The 24,496-nt window shown below is 39.1% G+C and overlaps 2 pseudogenes; one reads left to right on the top strand and one right to left on the bottom strand.

Moving 5' to 3' along the window:
- Positions 1–21,824, top strand: part of LOC145906433 (uncharacterized) — a 266,709-nt pseudogene extending 244,885 nt beyond the window's left edge.
- On the bottom strand, positions 12,823–13,593 carry LOC145906254 (uncharacterized; annotated as a pseudogene).
- Positions 21,825–24,496: the final 2,672 nt, after the last annotated feature.

A 24,496-nucleotide genomic window follows, 5' to 3' on the forward strand; every position in this document is an offset into this window, starting at 1 on the left:
TATTTTATGCCCACAAACTTGGAGAATTTACTTGACCATTTTCTTCGTGGTCTGTCTACGCTCTTGAAATATTGTCTTCATTGCATTTTTTTATTGCTTACTTTTCTTCATATTTCTATGGATATTTTTCTGATTTAAGTTTTCAGCATAATGAGCCATTTATCAAATTATTTATGTCAAAGTTAAAGAATTATTATTATTTTGTTCCGTGTTGCCAAACTATAGATCGTGTTGCCAAACTATAGATATGATAATCAAACTCTACTAATTTGATTTTTGTAGGGTTATTATTCACAGTTTGTCTAACTTGGATATTACTTTATTCAGCTAAAGGTGCTCAACCTCTCCTTCAACAAGATAGAAGACCGTGGTGCGGTTTACGTTGCCGACTGCATTCAAAACATTGAACAATTGGATATGGTAAAATGCGGTCTGACAAGCGTTGGTGCCAAACATCTATGCGAGAAGATTAAACTGTTGAAGAAACCGGTAAGAGATTTCGTGTCTGTCCAAAGGAACAATATTTACGTTTGTATTGATATAAATGCGCCCAGCATGCACAACAATGTCAACGTTGGTGTTGCGCGTTAGGTTATGGCCCCATATCAGTATTAAATCCCAAAATTCAAGTCTTTAAGGCTATCACCATTGATGGCCATAGTGAATGATTTATTTTCTGCCCACATCAATTCCTATGGTCGGTGACCCATGAAGATCTACTGGTACTATTCAAAGAGAAAAAAATTGACTGCAGCTGCATCGGACAAGACACAGCAAGGGTCTGAGGAGCCTCCAGGAGGATCTTATGTCCTATGGGATGCAAAAGCAGTCCCAGGAGTTAACCAAAGCAATTTTTCTCTGACAATTTTTTGTGCCACTGTGCAGAAAAGGGTCAATAACAAAAATTAAATTGAACATTGGATAGGGTTTTTATGATCAATGTTTTTGCAAAAACAAATTATACATCTTTTGTAGATTATTAAGGTAAAATAATGTCCGATAAGGTGCGAAATGCTTTAAGAAACTACCTGCAACTAATTTTGACGTGAATGCGTAGACATAAAATCACAAATTAAAGTATACTTGTGTTAAATAAATTTTGAACTATATCCCCGCGTTCTGATGCTTTCTAAACTAACTTTATCACAGCACCCAGCACCAAATGACGCACTAAAAAGGGCAAAAAATGCACTACAACTGCAACAAACACGCCGGAAATCGCCCTTACAACTGCATGTGCATTTCCGCTTATTCATCCATAAATTTGACCCCAATGCATCATCGGTTGTCTTGTGCCGTAACTGAGTTGCTCTGTGACAAAGGATGCAAGACGGCATTCCTCGTGTGGAAAACTTTTTAAATCGGATATTATTCAGATGAAGATGCTCGACCTCTCTCGCAACAATATAGAAGACCTTGGTGCGGTTTACGTTGCCGACTGCATTCAAAACATTAAAGAGATGGATTTGAGTGGATGCGGCCTGACAAGTGTTGGATTTGATCATCTGTACGAGAAGATTAAACTTTTGGAGAAACAGGTGAGTGATTTTATTTCTGTCCAAACGAAATATATTTATTGTGTATAAGCTGCAGACAGATGGCCACTGTTTCGACCTAAAAGGTCTCATCAATATATTTATGTTTGTATTGCAATCAATGCGTCCAACATGCACGAAAATGTCAGCGTATTAGGTTCATTTGTTGTGTGTTAGGTTCATTTGCTTTATAGAAAGAGCCAAATGACTTAAAAAAACATAACCAAAAAATTAGCGACACATTTAGGGCAACTTTAGCAGATTAAGTTGATTTTTCAATTAAAACATCCTGTCACGATGCAGGATTAAAGCTCCACTAATTAGATTTGTCTAAAATGCACTAAGGAAGCTGAGAAGAAGCTGCTAAAGAATCTCGCATCGTCGTATGTGGGGGAACCAACCAACCAAGCGATACTTCGATGCTGCAGCTGGGCTCATGAAGCGAACGATGATGAGATAACTTCATTCGTGGCCTCCTTACTCCCTGATGAGATTGACATCAGTAACTCATCACTCCTCCCGACCGACCTCGAGAATCTCACCTTCGTGATTCAAAGGAGAAGCAAACCGGTAAGATTTTGTGTATTTTTGTACCAATAGAATACAATTGTGAGACTTCAAAACGAAAATAAAAAAATTTTGTTAAGTGAAAAATCATAATATATTTAACTGCTGGGGATCAGGGCAAAAATGAAAGTTGTTTCTCAGTTTGACGGGATAATCAGGCAAAGTCGGTCAAGGTGGTGGACAGCATTGTTGTGCTTTTTTCCAGATTTTCGCGATTCTTTTATCTGCTTGCAGAAAACTAGGGCGTTGTGGTTTGTGCCTGCCAATATAAATAAGCACTCTTTCTCAAAACCCGTGGCAAGCAATATCCTCACTTGCAAAAACAATACGAAGATCTTCGGGCATGTTTGCTTAACAAATGTACTTAAACAGAAAGAATGTGTGATGAATACCGAACAAAGCAAGCATCTCGGCCATTAACGCCGATGGCTTTCGGTCGCCTAAGGAAGGCAAGTAGAATAAACGTGATGCGCGCTCCTGGCGAGAAAGGTCAAAAGAGTCCACCGTGTCTTGATGGCTGCATACTTGTCTCTATCAGGTGTTGGTTCCATTGGTTCCAAAATATCAATCCGTCGACGCGCTGTGTCCTCATCAGGTGCGAAAACAAAGTCCAAAAGCTTTGATTCATCCGCCCTGATGTTCCCAAGTGTAAACTGTGCTTTCACTTGCTGCAGATATATTCCTGATAATAAAACATCGTACGACCACCCAGTGTAGAACTAGCTTGCTAATAAGACTCGGCGATCCATGATATAAGATTACAATCCAGGGAGTTTTAGTCATCGCATTAAATCCGAATAAGAATTATTCGCGCGTGACTAAAAATAATTATTACTTGTTTGATTCGTGTTTCCAACTTATTTTTTTTATATAAATAATCTGTACTATAGTTATTTACACTTTTGTCCAACTTGGATGTTACTTTATTTAGCTAAAGGTACTCAACCTCTCCTACAACGATATAGAAGACCGTGGTGCGGTTTACGTGGCCGACTGCATCCAAAACATTGAACGAGTGGATCTGAGTGTATGCGGTCTGTCAAGCGTTGGTGCCAAACATCTATACGAGAAGATTAAACTGTTGAAGAAACCGGTAAGTGATTTCATGTCTTAGTCGGAATTCGTCGAACACACACGAACTTTTGTGAGTGTCGCGAGCAAAAATCCAACGCACGAAAAGAAAGAAAGTTACTGGCTTGGCTATGTCAATGTTGGAATGACTGAAACTGTTTAACGGACGTGGATGTTCCTTCCACGAAGCTTTGATGTGCTGTTGTACTTTGGCTTGCTGACATAAGAGAAATTGCCTCATCAATAGACCCATATGTTTACACAATTCAAGCCTATCAAACTTGGAGGCAATAAACTGCTTGGTGATGCGGAGATGAGAAGGGAAAGTCCATGAATAACGCCAAACAGAAAAAAGTATGGGTACTATGCGCAGCATTAACGACCAGGGTCCGCGAACAACTCCTAAATCCATCATTTCTTGGAATTTCGCTTTGGCAATCGATAACTTTCAGATCTACTCCACGGTTCGGCATGGATACACGAGGAAAGGACGCCAATAATTCTTCCAATGGAGAAGAAATGTTGGCAACAGTATTTAACTTTGATGCCAAATCGGCCCCATACGCGGGAAACGTCGGCCAAGGTGGTGGAAAGCATTGCCATGCTTTTTGTCGTAAACGTTTGTGGTAAAAGCACATGCCAGGAACGTCGGGCTTGCCAAATGTTTGCAGAGTTGCGCGATTCTTTTCTCTGCTTACAGAAAACTCGGTGGATCGTACCTACCACAATAAATCCGTGCGCTTTGCCAAAACCCGAGGTCAAGCAATATCCTCACTTGCAATAACAATAGGAATGTCTTCGGGAATGTGTTTCAAAAACAAGTGTTCAAACAGGAAGCACGTGTAAAAATCACCAAAGATAGCCAGCATCTCGTCCATTTACGCCGATGGTTTCGGTCGTAAGCGTGATGGAAGGCAAGTTGAATAAACGTGATGCGAGCTCCTTGCGAGAAAGGTCAGACGTGCCAACCGTGTCTTGATGGCTGCATACTTGTCTCTATCAGGTGGTGGTTCCAAAATATCATTCGGTCGACGCGCTGTATCCTAAACTGGTGCGAAGACAACGTCGGAAACCTTTGTTTGCCTTGATGTTCCCAAACGTAAACTGTGCTTTCACTTGCTACAGACATACACGTGGTTATGAAGGCCAGAATGTCGTTAGCTTGACGGTATCAGCAGTTACAGATTCCATCTTGCGTGTAATATTCCAGTAAATCTTTGTTGGAAAGCGAGTTCACCAGTTAAAGTGATTGCAAGAGACAGTTAAAATACATGTGAACAACATCTTTAAAGTGAGAAAAACATAGGGTAAAAGGCACTCAGTTTGTGGCACGTTTGGTGCGATGCCTACAATACAATGGCCCTTTATTTTGTCACAAATAACAAGAAGGCGAATGTTTGCACCCAGTCGTCCCTGGATTGTAATCTTATAACTTCAATCGCCGAGTCTTATTTAATATCAAGAATCTCGCAATTACTCTGTCTGTCCCAGTTTCTTTCCATTGTTGCGACCTATATGCCAATTATGAGCCTCAAGTTGGGTCTCGGTGGGAAATCCTATTTGATTAACGCATTTGACATTTCTAACCTGACTGTAATTGAAATTTACATACGCAATGATTCCAATGCCAAACTGAGTGAATTTACGCCCAAACGCTCAGACAGAATTGAACAGAATCAAACCAATGAACTGACGTGAGCAGAGTACAGCTTCACTTCATAGTTTCATTATTTAAACCAGAGTGAAAAAAGCGATCAAAGTGTTGTGAAAAGAAAGACGATTAAAAGAAAGGTCGATTACTGAAAGACGATAAAGGACTGTTGTTACGACTTTTAGCCTTGTGTTGATAGACTTTCTAATTGTCGCGGGTAAACTGTCAAGTAAACTTTTAATGCCAAGTTTAACATTAGCAACTCAAACATAGAATGAATCATGAACAATGAAAGTTGAATGCTTTACAAGTGACTATATATCACAAGCTTGCTTACGATTGATGCGTCAACAACATATGCACGTATGTACAAGATAAGAAGCACTGTATATCATTCCTGCCGCACAATTTAGTTCTACAGCGGAGAATGTCATGAGACATCGTGTTGCTGCAGTAAGATCATCTACCGATGTCTTTCCTCCCGCACAAATGTTCAGCATTCTCCGCTTAAATGTCTGCACAAAGCGTTCTGCTTCTCTGTTCGCAGCGGGGTGAAATGTGACATGACGAATATTTAACTTGGTACAAAAATCTTCAAACTCTTGTGACGTGAACTGAGGTCCATTGTCGCTCACAATGGTTGTGGGAAGCCCTTCAATGGCAAAAATATCTTTCAGTGCGGCAATGGTGTGCGCTGATGTGGTGTGGCCGGACTGAAATCGGGACACGTAAGGATACTTCGAGTGCACGTCTACGCACACCAACCACATCTTGTTGAAGAAAGGCCCGGCATAATCCACATGTATGCGCTCCCAGGGCTTGGATATCTTTGTCCAACTTCTGTATATTTAATCTGACGCTTTTGCTGCTTGTCGACAAGGTTTGCAGCCTTTCACGAGATTCTCAATATCAGCATTGATACGCGGCCACCAGACGTAACGGCGGGCCATTTGTTTCATACGTAAAATGTCCCAATGTGCTTGGTGCAACATTTCTAATATTTTGGCACGAAGCACCTTTGGTACAACCACTCGGGTGTTGTTATCTCGTTGCAATATAATCACATTGTCGTGGATCCAAGTGCTTAGCTCGTCATTCGTAGTTGGGGGTTTTGGCCAGCTCCCAGTAGAGATTTACTTTGCAACTTTATTCAAGTTGGCTGAGTGCTCTTTGCTATTGTTTCAAGTGTAAGCGGCATGCCATCCATTGAATTTTCGCGAAATATCGAAATTTCTAGGCGGTCCATGTCTTCGAACTTTTTATCCGGACCAAAAAGCAAACGTGACAAGCCATCTGCATTCCCATGCTCTTGCATTGCCTTGTATCGAATGTTGTACTGGTACGCCATGAACTTTATCGACAATCGCTGCATTTTGTCGCGAGAAACGGGAATGTTTTTGTCTGGCGAGAAAATAGCCAGCAGCGGTTTGTGGTCGGTGGCCAAGGTAAATTTCTTTCCGTACAGGAACTGATGGAGCTTTGTTAGACCACAAACTATCAAGAGCGCTTCTTTTTCTATTTGTGAGTACCTTTTTTGATGCTCGTTGAGCGTCTTTGACGCATGAGCAATCGGATGCTCGATACCGTTCTGTTCCTGCATCAACACGGCATCTATTCCATACTGCGATGCGTCGGTTGACAGGATGAGATGCTCTGATGCGTCATAGTGACCAAGAGTTGTTGCATTGATAACATCGTTCTTGAAATTAAAAATGTACTGCTCTTCTGGCATAAACGTATTGTATTTTACGACGTTTCGTCTGGCATGCGGCGAGACTTCATCAGGTATGACGCAACAATTGAATCACACTAAAACATGCAGGGGCACAAAAGAAAAAGAAAAAGGGGAACGTTGACACCGCTTGTCAACTCACGTGCTAGAGGCAGAGGCACCAAACATTGCAGAAGACACAACAATTACAACAAATTATTGTAAACTCTTGAAACCTCGAAAGGCGCCGTTGCACGCTTTGCTCCAGTAAAACGGTTGTGATTTGCGCAAGAGGGCGTATAGGGGTGCTGCTTTCTCGGAGAGGTTTGCAATAATACGGCCATAATAGTTGACTTTCCCGAGGAAGGCCTTCAGTTGGTGAAGGTCCTTGGGACATGGTAGCTCACGTACGGCTTCGATTGATGAATCTGAAGGACGTTTTCCGTCTTTGTCAATGATATGTCCAAGATATTCCACAGAAACTTTGAAAAATTCACATTTGTCGAAACGAACCCGGAATCCAAATTCTTTCCGGCGTTTAAGCAGATTTTCGAGGTTCTGAGCGTGTTCATTTTCAGTCGCACCTGTAACAATGAGATCGTCCAAGTATGCTGCAACACCTGATAGTCCAGCAATAACAGTGTCTATGCAACGCTGGAACTGTGCGGGGCTTGAGGCCACCCCGAAACACATGCGATTGTACTTGAACAATCCAAAAGGTGTGTTGATCACACAAAGTTTCTTGGCATCTTCTTCGAGCTCGAGCTGCATATATGCGTCAGCTAAATCCATTTTTTGAGAATTTGGTGCCTCCTCGCAGTTTTTCAAACAACTCGTCAAGGTTGGGCAGAGGATGCTGATCCACTTCAATTTTTTTATTCCGTGCTTTAAAGTCCCCACAAATGCGCACAGAACCGTTGGGTTTGCTAACTGCATCCCACTCACTGTAATCCACGTGATCCAAAACGCCAAGCTTCACTTTTCGTTCAATTTCTTCTTTTTCAGCTTTTTTTCGAGTAAACGGAACTGTGTTTGGAAAAAGCCAGTCGTGCACCAGGCTTTAAACGAATTAGTACTTTCATCTTCGTGCAGAAACCTAGATGTTTGGAAGCAAATGATAACGGCGAATTAGTTGTAGAACCTTATCTTTTGCCGTCGGGCTTTGCTTTAAGGAAGCACACATATCAACCTCGTCTGTAGATACGGGAAATCCAATGGCATCTTGTGATTGGCGACGGTGGGTTGTTGTGGAACCACCCAAACGCATCACTTCAGGTAAAACCAAACAAATTGGTGGCTTTTTCGTCGTCGACCACCAGCAGACGCATGCTTTCCTTTCTGCGTAATCCAACAGTTACGGAAATGAAGCATTGGCCTTATAGCGGTAACCGTTTGCGCGAATATGGTTTCAAAGAAGTTTCCGTTGGACAACATGGCGGAAATTCAATGTCGCGATATCCTACTAAGCCAAACATTGAGCAGGTAGCTCCAGTATCCCACTGGAAATCTATGCGTTTGCCGTTGACTGTGGCACGGATTGACATACAGATTGAATGTGACCCTTTCTGCCACATTTATGGCAAATTGAGTTTCGCCTTGGACAGTCTTTTCTTTGGTGCTTCGCGAAGCAATGGGGACAAGATTTGTATTTTCCTTTATTTTGTGTCTTTGAGGGCTTGTTATCCTCCTTTCTTCGCTGCCGCGGCTTATAACCTGAACTCATTTTCTGGACAACTAAGGGGTCTTTAATGTTTTTCCCTTTTAAGACCTGTCCCTAGGGTCCTGGCGTAAGTTAAAGCCTTCTTCAATACGTCCTCTAACGATGGATCAGGATCCAACAAACATTGACGGCGCACATCTGCGTGTGGTGTCGAATTGATAATGACATCTCTAATTTGTTTGTCGGCATAGCTCTGACTACATTCGTTTCTTTAGCAAATGAATCGGCAATTGCTTGCCAGTCCACGAAGCTTAGCAGCCCAATCGCTGTACGATTGTCCAGGTTCCATTTTGCAGTTGTAGAACTCTCGTCGTGCAGCTTGGATATGCACAGAGTCTTTCAAATGCCGTGACAGTCGTTCTGTCAGGTCATCAAATGATTTGGACGTGATGTCTTCTCCCTCATAAAGGTTTTGCAGCAGTGAGTAGGTCCCACCATGTCAAAAAGTTCGCTCTTCTTCTGCAATTGATATGTCATCAGTGAAATACTGGTTTAAACGTTACAAATACTGCTCCCACTTTTTATCAAATTGTTCAAATTTGGGTGCAGTTTTCTCTTGCACGGGTTGCACGTTATGAGTTGTCTCCAGAAGTTTCAGCAACAATTCTTGTTGCTTTGCCATCTGCTGCATAATAGCTTTGACTTCGGCGTCGATTGGCATGTTGTTTCTGAATCCTCTGTCACCACTGTTACGTGTTGATAGACTTGTGTTGATAGACTTTCTAATTGTCGCGGGTAAACTGTCAAGTAAACTTTTAATGCCCAGATAAACAGGTCCACACCTTAACCACTCAAACATAGAATGAATCATAAACAATGAAAGTTGAATGCTTTACAAGTGACTCTATTACGTCACAAGCTTGCTTACGATTGATGCGTCAACAACACATACACGTATGTACAAGACATAAAGGCAATGTATAACAACAGTCACATGGGAAAACTTAACTAAATTACTTGAAATTAATATGACGCCAAAACAGCTGTGAAACCATATCACACAAAGGACACAAATGTCACAAATCACATAAAAATATACATAATATGCTGCCATCGCTACACTCCGAATTGAAACTCTCTCGACAAAACGGCCTAAGAATTGCCTTTACCCGACCCAGCGAAGAGAATTTCCAAACAATGACATACTGACCATGAAAGTCAAATCAAATTAAATCATGTTTATTTTTGCGAAAAAAAGCAACTACGCAAAGAACAATATAAAAGGAAATGAAATGGCATGGGCACCGATAAAACCATAAAGTTTATCGATTCAGGCGCCCATGTAAAGATGATTTCTCACGCCAGTCGCACTGGGAGGTGATGGGTTGCGACAAGCTGCATGTGACGAAGGGTGGCCACCCGGCAGAACGTTTTCTTTGATCCTCATCGACAGACCTTAACGCCCCAAAGACAGTCCAAACGTGGTGGTTTTGGTTGGAGATGGTCGGGATCGTATGGAGGTTGCGCTTGTTGAATCATCGTAGGTCTTGCTGATGGATAATCGCACGTTGTGATGTTGGTGTGCAGCGCTCCTAGGTCTGAAACAACAACGGATCCAACGGCAGTAAATTGTTCATTTAGGCGTAGAGTGTACAGCAGTTGAGTATAAATATAAACACAAGAAAACACCAGAAAAAGGACAGGAAAAACGCAATAAACGACAAGAGGACTACGAAGAAAAAGGGAAAAACGGACTGCTAACAGGGTGGATGAAAAAGGATGTTAATACTGATTTTTTTAAAATGATGGACGGGAGAGCGATCTAATGGAAGGGTTTATTTCCTCCCATATCTGTGGACCCCTAAATTTTAGCATGCGTAAGCCAAAGGTGGTGTTAACCCTTGGGTGAAATAGATTCTTTTTCGATGCATTTCTTGTGAAATGATCGTGCACTAACGAAAATAAGGAGTTGTAGGAGGCCGGTAGATTGCCGGTATGGAAATCGTGCATTGCTTTAGCCAGTGCGAGTTTGTAAATGTCTCTAATTTTTATAACATCTAATTTCTTATATAATGGCGTGACGTGGCTTTGAAAGGAACTAAAGGTTATGGAACGGAGTATGTTATTGTGAATAGTGTTGAGTTTTTTCAGTGAGAGTGCCGATCCTCCACCCCAAGCACCAATAGCGTACTGAAATGCAAAGGAATAGTAAAGGTTTCTCAACGTTTTAACGTCAAGATAATTTCGCAACTGAAAAAAAGTGCCGCATGCTTGTAACAATTTCTTTTCCAAATAATGAATGTGAGTTGTCCAGGTTAGTTTGTCATCAATGTATACACCGAGGTACTTAATAATATCTGATCGCAAAAGTTTTTCATGTCCGATGGTGATGGTGAAATCGCTAGTGCTTGAAGTGGAAGGGTTAAACAATAGGAACTTTGTTTTCCGAATGTTGAGGGAAAGTCGATTGTGCCTTAACCAGTTGTCAACATTTTTGAGTTGTTCGTTAACACGGGATTGTAAGTCAATAAGTGAAGGGGAGGTCATTGAAAGAACCGTGTCGTCAGCAAACAATTTAGTTGTGACAGTGGATGGTTGCGGGAGGTCATTAATGTACAATAAAAAAAGTAAAGGAGCTAAATGGCGAACCCTTTCCGATACTAGTGCATTGACTTCTACCTACAAGGTAACTGTGGATTAAGTGTAGGGTATTCCCTCTAATTCCATACCGGCGCTCTAACTTTTCCAACAACTTCTCGTGATTTACGGTGTCGAATGCCTTAGACAGGTCTAGAAAAATGGCGCATGTAAACTGTTTATTGTCAAAAGATTCTAACAGCTTCTCATAAATATCGTAAATGGCGAGTGACGTGGAATATTTACTTCTAAATCCGCATTGATGCTGTGAAATTAACTTACTTTTTTCAAGGTAGTTATATAGGCGGCTGTGAATAATTTTTTCAAAAATTTTTGCAAAAGGGGATAATGATATTGGCCTGTAATTAGTGCACTAACTCACAGAACCATTTTTGTGTATGGGAATTACTTCTGCTGACTTAAGAACTATGGGATATTCTCCATTACGAATACACCAGTTATACACCTCCGACAGAAAGGGTGAAATTATGTATTTAACTAACTTGATGAACTTAATGGGGATGTCATGAGATGGTACCGATTTTGTTGCATCTGAAAGGGATATATACATTTCTATCTCATCTGGTGTTGTTTCATAGAAGAAGAAGGATGAAGACACATTGCCACTTAAACAATAGCTGGGAGGTGCTTATGTGGAGGTGGTATGGAGAGTGCAATGCTATTTCCTATGCTTGCAAAGAAGGAATTAAAAGTGTTCGATATGATTAAAGGGTCGTGTGACATATTTCCATGATTTGTTCTTACAACAGTTGGTTTATAGGGTTTGGACTGTTTACGCTGTAATATATTGTTGATTATTTTCCATATTCCAGCAATATCTTTTTCACTACCGTTGAATATTGGAAAAATGTGATTTGCATAACATGTGGAAAAGTCAATTGTTTTTTCTTAATGGAAGTATATATAACTTTGCTTATCCATGGTTTCTGTGCTAGTTTACTTCTTCTTCTGGACAGGTGGGATAATGGTGCATGATGTTGTGAAATGGAAATAAAGTTTTGGACGAAATGAGTAAATTGGCCAATAGTGTTTTGGTTGAAATGAGCTAAGCTTTCGATCAGAAAGTCTATGTCTTGCATTAGGTTTGGGGGAGAAAAATGTTGCATATCTCTAACAAGTATTTTCTCTATCTGTTTACTGAGGGCTACTGTTTGGAGTTTGATAAATATTCCAAGATGATCAGATATGTCTGATGTGATAATACCAGATTTACACTTTACATTGGAATTACTAGAAAAAAAATTATCAATTAGAGTTGCGCTGTGGGGAGTTATCCTGGTAGGTTGGCATATCAGAGGTGTATAACTGTAGGATGCTAGGGTATCAATGAAATTGCGCACTGAGTCAGAACTGTTATGCTTCATCAAATCTGTATTAAAATCACCACCAATATAAACTGGAATATTATGTTTATTAAGATCATGTAGGGTTTGGGAAAGTGCATCCTGGAATGAATCATGAGAGTATGTGGGATGTCTGTATATTACACCAAGGACAATTTGTTGTTTCCTAAGAGATAATTCAACCCATAAATTCTCACTATCTTGACAAAGGAGTGTGATGTCATGCCTAATGTGATATGAAAGTGACTGTTTAATGTACATTCCTACACCGCCCGCATTAGAAATTGTGTCAATGTGGCGAAAATCATACCCTATCTGTGATGTAAATAACACTATGCTTCATTCTAGTTTCAGTTATCATTATTATATCAGGAATTTCAAACATATTTGATATCCAATTCTCTAAATCATTTTTGTGTTTTTTTAAACTGCAAATGTTTAATGTGGATAATATATAGATCATTCTCCAACATATTTCTCAGTGTCATATCCAGTGATGCATGATCATAGTACTGTGAGTGAGTGTGTTCATTACTAGCCAAAAAACATGGGTGTGGGGACTTAGTTGACTGGGCCATCAAGAGGAGGTATCACTAATAATGAAATCATAGCTACATAAGTAAATATTATAGAATTTTGTGACGTACCAAATTATTGTCATTGCGAATTACAATGACATTGCTCTCTTCATCCTTCTTTAAATAAGTTGTTCCATTCCGAGTCAAGATGTGGTGAAAGTGGTGCTCCCGCTTGTACCGGAGACAGGTGTTAAATCTGTCTCGGTTCCTCTTTGTCAAGCTCTCATTGACAAAGATCTGCTTCTCTGGAGCCACACCTCGGTTGACCGCCTTCAGTTTATGCCTGTTGAAGTAAATGGCATCCCGCAGTTTCCTATTTGTAAATTTAGTAATAATTACTAGCCTTGGGTGATCTTTCGATTGTTTTCGCAGTCGATGGGAAATGCTGATGTCATGTTTTGTAACAGTGACATCCAGCCTTCTCGCGACCGAGATGACCTGGTCGTCGGTACTTTCCTCATCTGAGTAGGGAAGTCCTTTCAAATCCAGGCATGGCCGACGGCTGTACTGCTCCAAATCATTGATGGATTGCTCATTTTAAGCAGAGCTTGCCTGGAGTTCATTTACGGCCTTCTTTAACTCCCTATTCTCAGATTGGAGGAAGTGAATCACCACTTGGTTTGTGGAGAGCTCCTTCTTCATCTCCTCAAACTTCTCTTGCAGAAAGGCCTGGCTTTTCCGCATCTCTCTCATCTCCTGCACTAGCTCCTTCAGGGTGTTGTCAGTGGAGTTCTTGCTCTCCTGTACTTCCTCTCTTAGTGAGTCGATGCGGTCAAGGACAGCAGATTGCTCCTTGTCTTTCTTTGAACGCTGTGACATCTTATGCACAGTTAGTCTATTCTTACAGGAAATAGGTTAGCAGAAACAAAGTGTAAATAGATGTAATATAACAACAACAATAATAATAAAGGTTTGTGATATCAATGTACCTAACTTTTATAGAAATTCCTTCAATGTCGTTGAACAGAAAAAACAGAAGTATTTGTTCAGCAGAATGTACGCTCTATTTGTCTAAGTCTGTGAACCTTATTCAAATAGAAGTCCATAAATGCAACGTTAATATGTAACGTAAACATTAGGTTTGCAGGCTTGGCAGCCCAGACATTGCAGCCTAGCTGGATCAGGCACTTTTTCCTGACAAGTCGGAGCAAGATTTGAAAAATCAAGCTCCCGGTGAGGTTTGGTCAGACGACCCTGGGCTAACCAGGCCCAAGGCTCTACCAACTGAGCTACAGGAGCTCAGTGGTTTCACGGGGTATATTATGGCCAAGGTACACTGGTGCGCAAGCGCACAACTTTCCAGGCAACCTTCACATATATGTAGGGGATCTCTACCACCGAATCAGATAACGCAGTAATATTTCATGCAATGGCATAATTGGCAGGATCGCCCCAATGCGCAGGTCCTTGCTTGGCGATCACAGCTATCGTATCGCGATCGGACCTGTGCAGTTGGACGATCCTGCCAATCATGCCATTGCATGAAGTATTACTGCGTTTCATTTAAACAAATCGTATTTAATTAAATCCTAATAAGAAATATTCGCGATTGAATACAAGTAATTATTACTTATTCGATTCGTAGTTTAAATTTCATGTTTTTTAATATCACTTATCTGTGTTGCTGTTGTTCACACTTTGTTTAACATTGATATTATTTCATTCAGCTAAAGATGCTCAACCTCTGGGGCAACAATATACAAGACCGTGGGGCGGTTTACGTGGCCGAATGCATCAAAAACCTTAAACAAGTGGATCTGGGTAGATGCGGTCTGACAAGCGTTGGTGCCAAACATCTATACAAGAAGATTAAACTCTTAAGAAAACCGGTAAGTGATTTCATGTCTTAGTCGGAATTCGTCCAACACACACGAACATTTGTGTCGCGAGCAATAATCCAAAGCACGAAAAGAAAGAATATTAGGGCTTAGTTATTTAAATGCCGACTGTCGCCATATCGCTATGTAATGCTCAACGATTGTATTTCCACTATATACCTCAACTATTATTAAGAGACATTCTATAGATCGTGCCATTTTTAGGTTTATCCAATATGCTGCTGATTCGTCGATTCCGTAGACATCTGTCAGTTAATTATGTCACCCTGATCTTTCTTCAGTCGTGTTTGTAATGCTCGGTCAGTGTCACCAATATCGACCACGTCGTAGTTGCCAACTTTGCTTGACGAAATTTTGCCAGTTACCGCTGAATCGAAGTCCACTTTGAACCATTTCGAGTCGACAAGTGGAATTAATACTTTTTTGGAAGGCGTATATGAGAGCTGTCACCAACGTCACATTTGAAATCTCTTTGCTCTGTCAGATGTCCTCTACGCCTGAAAAAACTACACCTGTGTGTTTTATGAAGCAATAGTTTGATGCAATATGCCCAGGTTTGACGAATCCCTGGCATTTCAACGATACCCCGGAAACCTAGACTGCAAACACAGGGTGCGAAATTAGCAATACTTTGCCAGCCATAACAACATCCGCAGTGTTTTATATTTGCCTGCTTTCTTACGTCCTTGGATACTTTCGGTTTGTAACCTGTTTGATCCTGGTTTCTTAAACTAAATTTTATTTTAAGCAAATAATGCGCAAGGAAAAGCTCGTGGTACACCTGAAAGTTACAAATGGCATTCCGGTTGGTAACCACTGCTGTATTCGTTTGAAACAAGCAAAAAATAACATCTGGAAACTGCAATGAAACAAACGGACCTTTCATAACCAAATAAAACCATGAAGTCAAAAATCACACCAGAAAACTGTAATAAATATATCAGAAGAGTAAACTCGTCTTGCATAACCAATTCTTATTCAAGTATAAACAAGACGACGTCACACCGATAACGCTAAAGAATTACAGCAAAATTTGTGCTGTAATTTTTTGTAAAACTATTGTATATTTGAAAACAATGTCAGTTGCTTTGAAACCATGACCACTATTTTCAAATTCTTTGTGATTCTATAACGTGCTATAATGTAATAAATGACTTGCAGTTTTTACCACCCAGGTAATCATCTCGGTTCTCAGAACTGTCTGATGGTAATACGGTAATTGATTGTTATCGCGTAATGACCGCATCGGGCTCACGCGATCTCGTATATATTCTGTGGTTTTATGGTCTGAGATTATTCTACACTGGGCTGTGGGGCTTAGTGTGGAATCACCGTCATTATTTTACATTTTGGCTTACCTTGTGTAGAATCGCCGTCTGCTATTTCTGCAAAACTATTTCGTTCGTATCCTGGTGACAATTGAATAAAACAAACCCAAGTGTGGTTCGTTACCAAAGCGAGTCGGGAGACAGGGAAACGCAGTCGCAGCTGAACACGTAAACAACAAACAACAAACACCCCCCAATTCTTACAATTCTTTTTGTAAAATATTTTTTGGACCAAATATTGTAAACAACGATGAGATCACTGACGTAATAATCTGATGAGAAGAAACTTGCCGTGTTTATTTTTGACTTTTTAGTTTATGTTATTACAAATCCACTCTGGCCATTTTACAACAACATAATTAGATATTTACGACCATAACATGATCCTAAACCTCCAAGCTTAAGTTATTTTGTTGTTTAGATGGAGTTTCTCAATCTGTCCTGGAATTATTTGACGGATGAAAGTGCTGAGTCATTGGCTGCATGTGTTCACAATATTGAGAAGTTGCGTGCTCGGTATTGTTACTTCACACAAGCAGGAGAGGATCTCATCACATCAAAGTCGCGAGAAAAAGTTGTCATTTAACTTTTAATTCTAGCTTGCAGTTCATTAAATTATTTCCGATGAAATATTTGATGTAGATTTAACATAATATCATCACGCTACGATAATTCAATGACGTAACACGCGATGTAATAATAACCAGGATTTACTGTGTGTTACGCATATAATAAGTCTAAATTCCTCATTTCGCAACATTAATTCTCATTCACATGAACTGAAGTAACCTCGTGACGCGTGAGGATTTTCCCCTTAAAATCTACCAATTCTCATTGACTCTGTTACGCCACCTCGTGTAAACATATTCTTGCATCAATTTTATTTTATTTCCCTGTGCCCTATGTTACTATCCGGAACGTTTTTTTGTTTTATTTCTTGGAACGATATTTCGTTTCCAAGTCATTTGAACATAAACTGACAATTTCCTTCCGGAAACAGTTTTTGTTTTGTGCATCTTTTTACCACAAGGTGCTGCTATAGGACCGCTCGAAAAATTTAATTGCACGTGTAGATGAAATTATTAAAAACTGCTTTGCCAACTCAGAAATAGAAGCGATATGGTAAAATTGAAAAAAACGTTCGATCACTTTAACTTTTTGTATGAATTATTTGATATTTTAGTCGTTAAATGTAGGAGGAAAAAATTAAAAAGTTGAATCGTTCATAAAAAAGCTTTGTAGTCGATTTTCTGTTGTTAGCATTGCAAATGTGTATTGTTGATATCGTTTCCACGCACAGAACCTTTTGCAAATTGGTTGGTGTAAAACAAAGCACAACATTCACGTGGTGCCAAAGTATCGTGTAAAGTAAACCAAGTTGAAATTTTAAATAGAAATATGTAACATGTTATTTATAGTAATGGTGTATTTATAATCTACAACCAAGCAATAACAAATGCCTCATACTAAATGAAAACATAGGCAACATGATTTTCTCAAAACACATTTAAAGCATTTGATCGAAAATGTTTATTCATGATTTGACGGAATATTAACTGGCACTGGTGCATCATCCTTCTAGCCTTTATTGCAACGATAATATGGAATTCACACCACAGTTCTCTGAGATTGAAAAAAACACATTGCTGTTGTTAATGAAAGAATTTATTGGCTAAATAGAAAGCAAACACACGGACATGAACAACACGATCAAAAAAACAAAGCATGGGATACGATGACCAAAAAATTTAACGAAAACCTATTCGGACATTTTGTAACATCAGAACTAAAAAACTTTACAACGAACAAAGAAAGAGTTGGCCTTATTTAAGCGCCAATCAAATATGACAGGTGGTGGTCCGTGAAGTATTCCGGTACTGAAAAGGTTTCTTTTCGTTAAATGTTCTGTGTGTTTGTAATTCGTCAATGTTGTTCACAAATGTCGTTTGGAGATGGACAGGTTGCACACATGATTCAACAATATTTGATAATAGTCTACTCAAATTTTTAAAATGGGGTTTTCGATGGAATTTTTTTGGCGATGGTGGTTATCTATTGTGTACAAGCTGCAGACAGATGGCCACTGTTTCGACCTAAAATGTCTCATTAGTGCAGTTGGTGTGAAAAAGAAAGAAAACCCATCACAACAATTATAATAAATACTGAAGGGCGTGAAAGGCGCCCAACTGGCAACACCGACCACGCCAATACCACGCGGTTTCAGACAAAACTTACCGAACCGTAGAAAATATGATAAAAATTCGTGATGCTTTTCGCCACAGCGAATGTTGTATCACGAAACCCCGATCAAAACTGTGGTTGATCCAGGATCAGCTAATCGGGGTTTATGAATTCCAACTTGATCAGATCGTTGATCCTGGATTAGCTGATCCTGTGATGGTGTGGGCAGGGAGACGCTAAAGTAACCCGAGGGTTTTCAAAGTCAAGCGCTCCTGGAGGTCTATTTGAAATTTATATTGTAATAACACAAAAAAAGGAAACATGGAAAGGTGGTAAGATTGAAGGGGAATAAGCAAAGTTAGCTTTGAATGTGAAAAACAAATCATGCCATTCGAGGTGAAGTAAGTTCATAATATTTTGATGACAGCACGTGGGATAAAAGTTATTTGAAACCAACAAAACTTAATTGGTAAGAAATTGTTGACATAAAAATAAGATGCAAATTAAATGGTTATGCATGACAAAACAACAGAGGCGTGCCTATACGGCAGCGAAAAGCACGTGTCAAGTGTTTACTAACATTACTTTTTTGTTTGTTTATTATAATATAAGATGATGATTTCTTTTCCCCAAAGTGAGTTTTCACCACGAATCGCCAATGCAATTATTTGTGCTTTGTTTGTTTTTTTTTCTAAATTACTGTGCTTTATTCAGCAATTATGATGCTTTCTTTATTTTTTTGCAATTATTTAGCAATTATTTCTGGTTCTTTTTTTTTCTGTGCCTCATTTTGGAATTATTGTGTTTTTTTTTTCTTTTTGAAACTAGCGTAATATCTGCTTCCTAGAAATCAGTGGTGCTGGCGGTTGATTAAGGATTTTTATGTCCTATAGTCAGCATCACCCGCTGTACACAAAATATGTACATTACTTTATTTTGTTTCAATTCGCGAAAATAAACTGACTGAAATAGACAGAGACTTTTGTACACTAGGTTTGTAACGTTTTATTGTTAATTTTCCTGCGACTGTTATTTATGTATTAAACTGACAGATTGACTTTGGGTTAGAGAGTAGCCTTTTTATCTGGAGTCAGATATCCGGCAGTGTTATTATTTTGTGCATACGTTTTAAATAACGCCCCACATATAACGTAACGTTTTTTTTTTAGTCCATGATACAGCGGTTTTCAATAGTCATTCCAAATTTTGAGTCCATGATACAGCAGTGTATTTTGAAGAAATGAAGTTTTCATTATTGGAATGCGGTAGTTGGACCCATCGGCATGTCTGGTGAAATGATAGTGTTTTAATGTTGGTTTATTGAAATCCTTATTAAAGAAAAGTGGCGGTTGACGGAAGCAATATTTGTGCATCAAATGAGCCGTTATTTTAGTTTAGCAATTTCAAATGCTTTCAGAATTTTAAGCTTTGTGGAAATAGGAGTGACACTGCATGTTGTCTTGTTGAAGGTGATAAATGCGAAAAACACATACCCTTATTGAACGCTGATTAACAATCTTTAATTCGTTACATTTCAATGAACGATATTTTCGCATTCGGAAACACTGTTATGGTAAAATCCATTAGTGGGAAAGGCGGGAGTTTTCAAAAGCAGTGTTTTGGTAAATAGCCGTTAAGGCCCGTTTGCACTACAGACGATTCCGTGTTTGTTTTATTGTGCGCGTGTGCTGAGTTGTGCTGGGATGGGATGTGCCGGTCTGTGCTGGGATGTGCTCGCTTTTGCTCGACGAGCATAAATTCGGGCACAGTTGGGCACATTTCGGCACACATTGATGCGAAAGTGCAGCGCGACTGCCTAAAAATGTAGGACGTATATTATTTTGGTGGTGGTTGTGTGATGTGACCACAAAGCGGTATGTGGAATGGCGTCTCAGCGGGATGCTGCTGTGGAAAACCATTGTCCTGGTTCAATTATACCATCTTTTTCGTTTTCATAATCTGTGGTGTTTGGTTCAATAAACTGTAGTGTTACCTTGCGTCGTAAAAAATTATGTACAACAGTACATGCCCTTTTGTTCATAAATATCTACAGCCAATAGAAACAACTTCAATTTGTACTTATATTATCGCTGGCGAGGCAGAGAAATGTAAACGGGCCGTTAGTCGTAGGTTTTCGGTTGTGATTTGAAAGCTTTACTTGTAAGTTAGTAAGTTGAAAAATATCATGCATATTGGCTTAGATGAAATAAAATAAATATGAACGGTTTTGTGACAGCTATGATTTTATAGTAATTTTTTCAACATGACAAATTTTATGATTAAGTCCATTGGGTGATATTTCGTAATGAATACAAAAGTAAAGAAATATCGATTTTGCTTTGGAATTTTGAAGATTTTCCTCCATGTTCAGTAAATGTAAGGTTAATTGATGGTAACAAATAATGTGAAAGGTCTACGAAGGTTGATAATGGTAAAAATGATAATGACCTTGATGAAAAAATTGCTTCAGGGCCTGTTATATCTAAAATCAACCTAAATTAAGGCTATTCATGGGAGGAGTAATTTGGTTTGACTTTTGTATTAGCCCTACTGCACAGCAGGAAACAAATTTTTTGATTTAAAATGCAAAAATCGTTTCGAGAAAAATTTGTTTCGAGAAAATTTGTTTTAAGATAAAAACAACACTTTTGGATTTCTTGAAATTTTTGCCTCTTTGCGTAAACATTTTTTTTATTGTTTTTTTTTTAAGCACTCGGTGGCAGTAGAGGATTGTAGTGGAATAAAAAAATGTTGTTCTTTGTTGTTGATGACAAGTTTATCAACATTTGTGTTGTGTTTGGTGTGGTTACATTAATTATAAAATTATATTAGTTATGATAAATTGTGAACGTCTTTACAGCTTAGTGAACATTTGTTGAAACAAAATGCTTGTGAAAAACATTTTCACAAAATTCGTTCGTTTCAAACAAATTCAAATTAATTTTGACTCATTGGATCATTGGCTAAACCAATCCCCATTATTGGATAACCTAAAAAAAAAGTCGATTTTGAAAAAAATTGCTCTTTGTCACCAACTAGTGTTCAGAAAATCGTTACAAATATTCGGTAACAAATTTGTTACAAAAATTACTAAGGGAAAAAAAATTACTCGGAAACAATTTTGTAGTTTCAAAACGCTTTTGGAAACGATTTTTTCAATCACAGTCATTTTTACTATGTCTGCCGTACCTGAGTACAAAATAACTTTCTAAAATACTGCCATAACATTTTGCTCTTTTGTCTATGATCGTAATTTCCCAATGGTTGTTTTGTTAAAGGATAATGTGGCATTTGAATTGTAAATGAAGAAACAATTTAACTGGACTGGGTTTTATTATTTTTCTTGTGGCAAATGCAAGTCTGATATGCATCACTGCAAATTGACAAAAAAAAAAACAATTTAATGCACATTAACATGAACATTACAATAATAATAATATAAACTACGTTGCGTATAGTGCCATTGCTTTGATTTTCATTGTGATTTCAGTGTTTCAGAAAAGTTGTAAATATCATTTTTTCTTTAAAATTTGGCCCTCAAGTTACTATGTCACGTTTCAAATACCCCCCCAGCTTGAAGACACACTGTAGGACTCATACTGGAGAAAAACATTACAAGTGCAGCAAATGTGACAAAGAATTCAGCCGGAAAGTCAGTCTACTCGTGCATATAAGAATCCACACTGGAGAAATACCTTTTTGATGTGATATTTGCGAAAAATCCTTCAGAGATGCAAGGGACGTAAAAATACACGAACAAAGTCACACTGGAGAGAAACGATATAAGTGCAAAATATGTGACAAAGCTTTCAGTAGATCAAGCCATCGAACGATACACGAACGAATTCACACTGGACAGAAACCATAGAAGTGTAACGTATGTGATAAAGCTTTCAGCCAAAAAAGCTGTCAAAATGAACATTTCAGAATCCATAGTGGAGATTAATCTTATAAGTGTGACGTATGCGATAAAACTGTCACCTCTTCAAGCGCTCGAACCATAAACAGTGGGTTGTCCAAGTGAAACATATTGATTACCACAAATTTGTATCAAGAAACTTTACGACACAAATTTATAACACACCAATATTCTTTCCAACAGCACACAATTTCACATGTTTACTGAACGTAGCGCAATGAATGGTATTTTGCAACATTGAACTTTAATCACAGTTTAAGATTGATGTCGTGTTCGGCATTAAATTCTTTACACAAACCAGAAAACAGATGTCCTATGACAACACAAAAATTAGACATTAATACAACCCAACAAGACAATGCTTGATTTTTATTACTTGAAGAATCATAAAAAGTGTTGGAATGTCTGAAAAGCATTAGCAATTAGCAATTAGGCATTAGTATTTCTATTAAAATAAATTTCGCCGACAAGTCACAAAGCAACAAGTTATGCATGAAAGTTAATATTTTGGTTAAGTGAACGCACATGCGCCACCTACTGTGGCCATCATTGCACACGTAACAGAGATAACTATACCCCCAACCTGAGGAAATGCTGTACCCAAAGTAATTATTTTATCTTTAAAACTTGTCGTGAAAGCGTGGTGACCACGTTCGTGCCTCTGAGATACTCGTATCAATAACTTTCTTAGAGAAGCTCGATTTCCTTGTTCTCAAGGCTTTGGAGGAAGTGGCCCTGTCTTTGGCTAAAGCGGCGACGTGCTTCATCGAAGACAATTGACTTGTAGGCCCCATATCAGTATTCCAGCCCAAAATCAAGTTTTAAAGGCCATCAACTTACATATACTGAGTGATTTGCTTGTTTGCCCTCAACAATTCTGTGGACGGTGACCCTTGAAGATCTACTGGTACTAAGAGAAAAAAAATATTTCAGCTGCATCGGACAAGACACAGCCAGGATATGAAGATCCTCCAGGAGGTTCTTATGTCTTATAGGATAGCAGAAACAGTCCCAGGGTTCAACCAAAGCAACTTTCCTGTGAAAATTGTTTTTGCCATTACGCAGAAAAGGGTTGGGGTCAACATTAAATTGCAAATTGGATGATTTTTTTCTGATTCATTTTCTGCAAAACCAACTTAACTTTTTGCAGCCTATTCAGCTGAAATAATATGCCACCACGGGCCGAAATTACCCCTGGGGGGCGCTTTAAGCAACTATCCTGCAACTACTTATGACCTGAATGCGTAGACAAGATGCGGACCTAACATAAAATCACAAAATAAGGTATACCTCTGTGATGAAATTTTGAGGTATGAACACTTGAACATTGTGGTGCATTTTCAACTAACTTTCTCACAGCACCCAGCACCAAATTACTAGCAGACTGAGAAGGGCAAAAAATGCACTAAAACTGCACCAAACAAGCTGAAAATCGCTCTGGCAACTGCACGTGAATCCCTGCTCATTCAACTATAAATTTGACCCCAGTGCATCACCGATTGTCTTGTGACATCTCTGAGTTTCTCTATGAAAGAGGAGTTTCTAAGACGGGATTACCCGCGGGTGAAACTTTAATAATATAAATACTGATATGCGGTCTGTAAACATGTCTGGGGTGGTATGACGTTTCATGGAGAAAACAAGGTTCTTTTGCAGTACCTTTTATGTCTTTAGTTACAAACCCAAAGTTTGATTCGCTGCACGGCACACATACAAAAACTCCTCACGGAGAATCACCGTCTGCCGTAGAATCGCATCCAGTCGCACTGGGAAGTGATGGGTTGCGACAAGTCACATAGCACCTTAGGCGGATCATTTAAATTGAAATAATTTGGGTATAAATAATCAATGGAAACGTAGGGGCGCCCACTTGGTTGCGAACAAAAAAAAATATTATTGTTATTCCTAGTTTGTACAATGCCATTTACGCCACGTGTTACTCCCTCGTACTTTCCTATGCCTTCCTCATAGTTTCATCCGCAATATTTTCTGCTTTTGCAGAGAGCGGACGTGACTTCGTCTTTTGTTCACTTGAATTTTTGTGCAAAATTGCCTGTGGCATTTCGACAGAAGAACGTAAAACAACAATTTGTTGAATCCATGAGACGTGCATTGCCACTCTCACCCTCGAGCAAGTTGACATTTGCAAAGCGTCAACCAGTGCTGACCTTTGAGGATAAAAACAATTGGGACCGCCAGCAAAACAATAAAAAACCATGGTGTTTTTGTGTTTGTTAAGAACTTTTTGCCACTTGTTTGTAGTGTTTTCAATTAACTAAAAAATTTACAATAAAAATTTGACAAATATGAAAGGACTAAATAGTTGGAAAACAGGTATTGATGGTGTCTGGCGCTACCAGATTGCCTCAGGCCACTGCATGCAAATTCATGGCGTGCAACTTGGAACTTGAGAGACAAATTTATTTTTCGTTGTAACTAAGACGGCCACCCTTAAC

Source organism: Ascidia mentula, chromosome 6, assembly GCF_947561715.1.
Source record: "Ascidia mentula chromosome 6, kaAscMent1.1, whole genome shotgun sequence".
Lineage (NCBI taxonomy): Eukaryota > Metazoa > Chordata > Ascidiacea > Phlebobranchia > Ascidiidae > Ascidia > Ascidia mentula.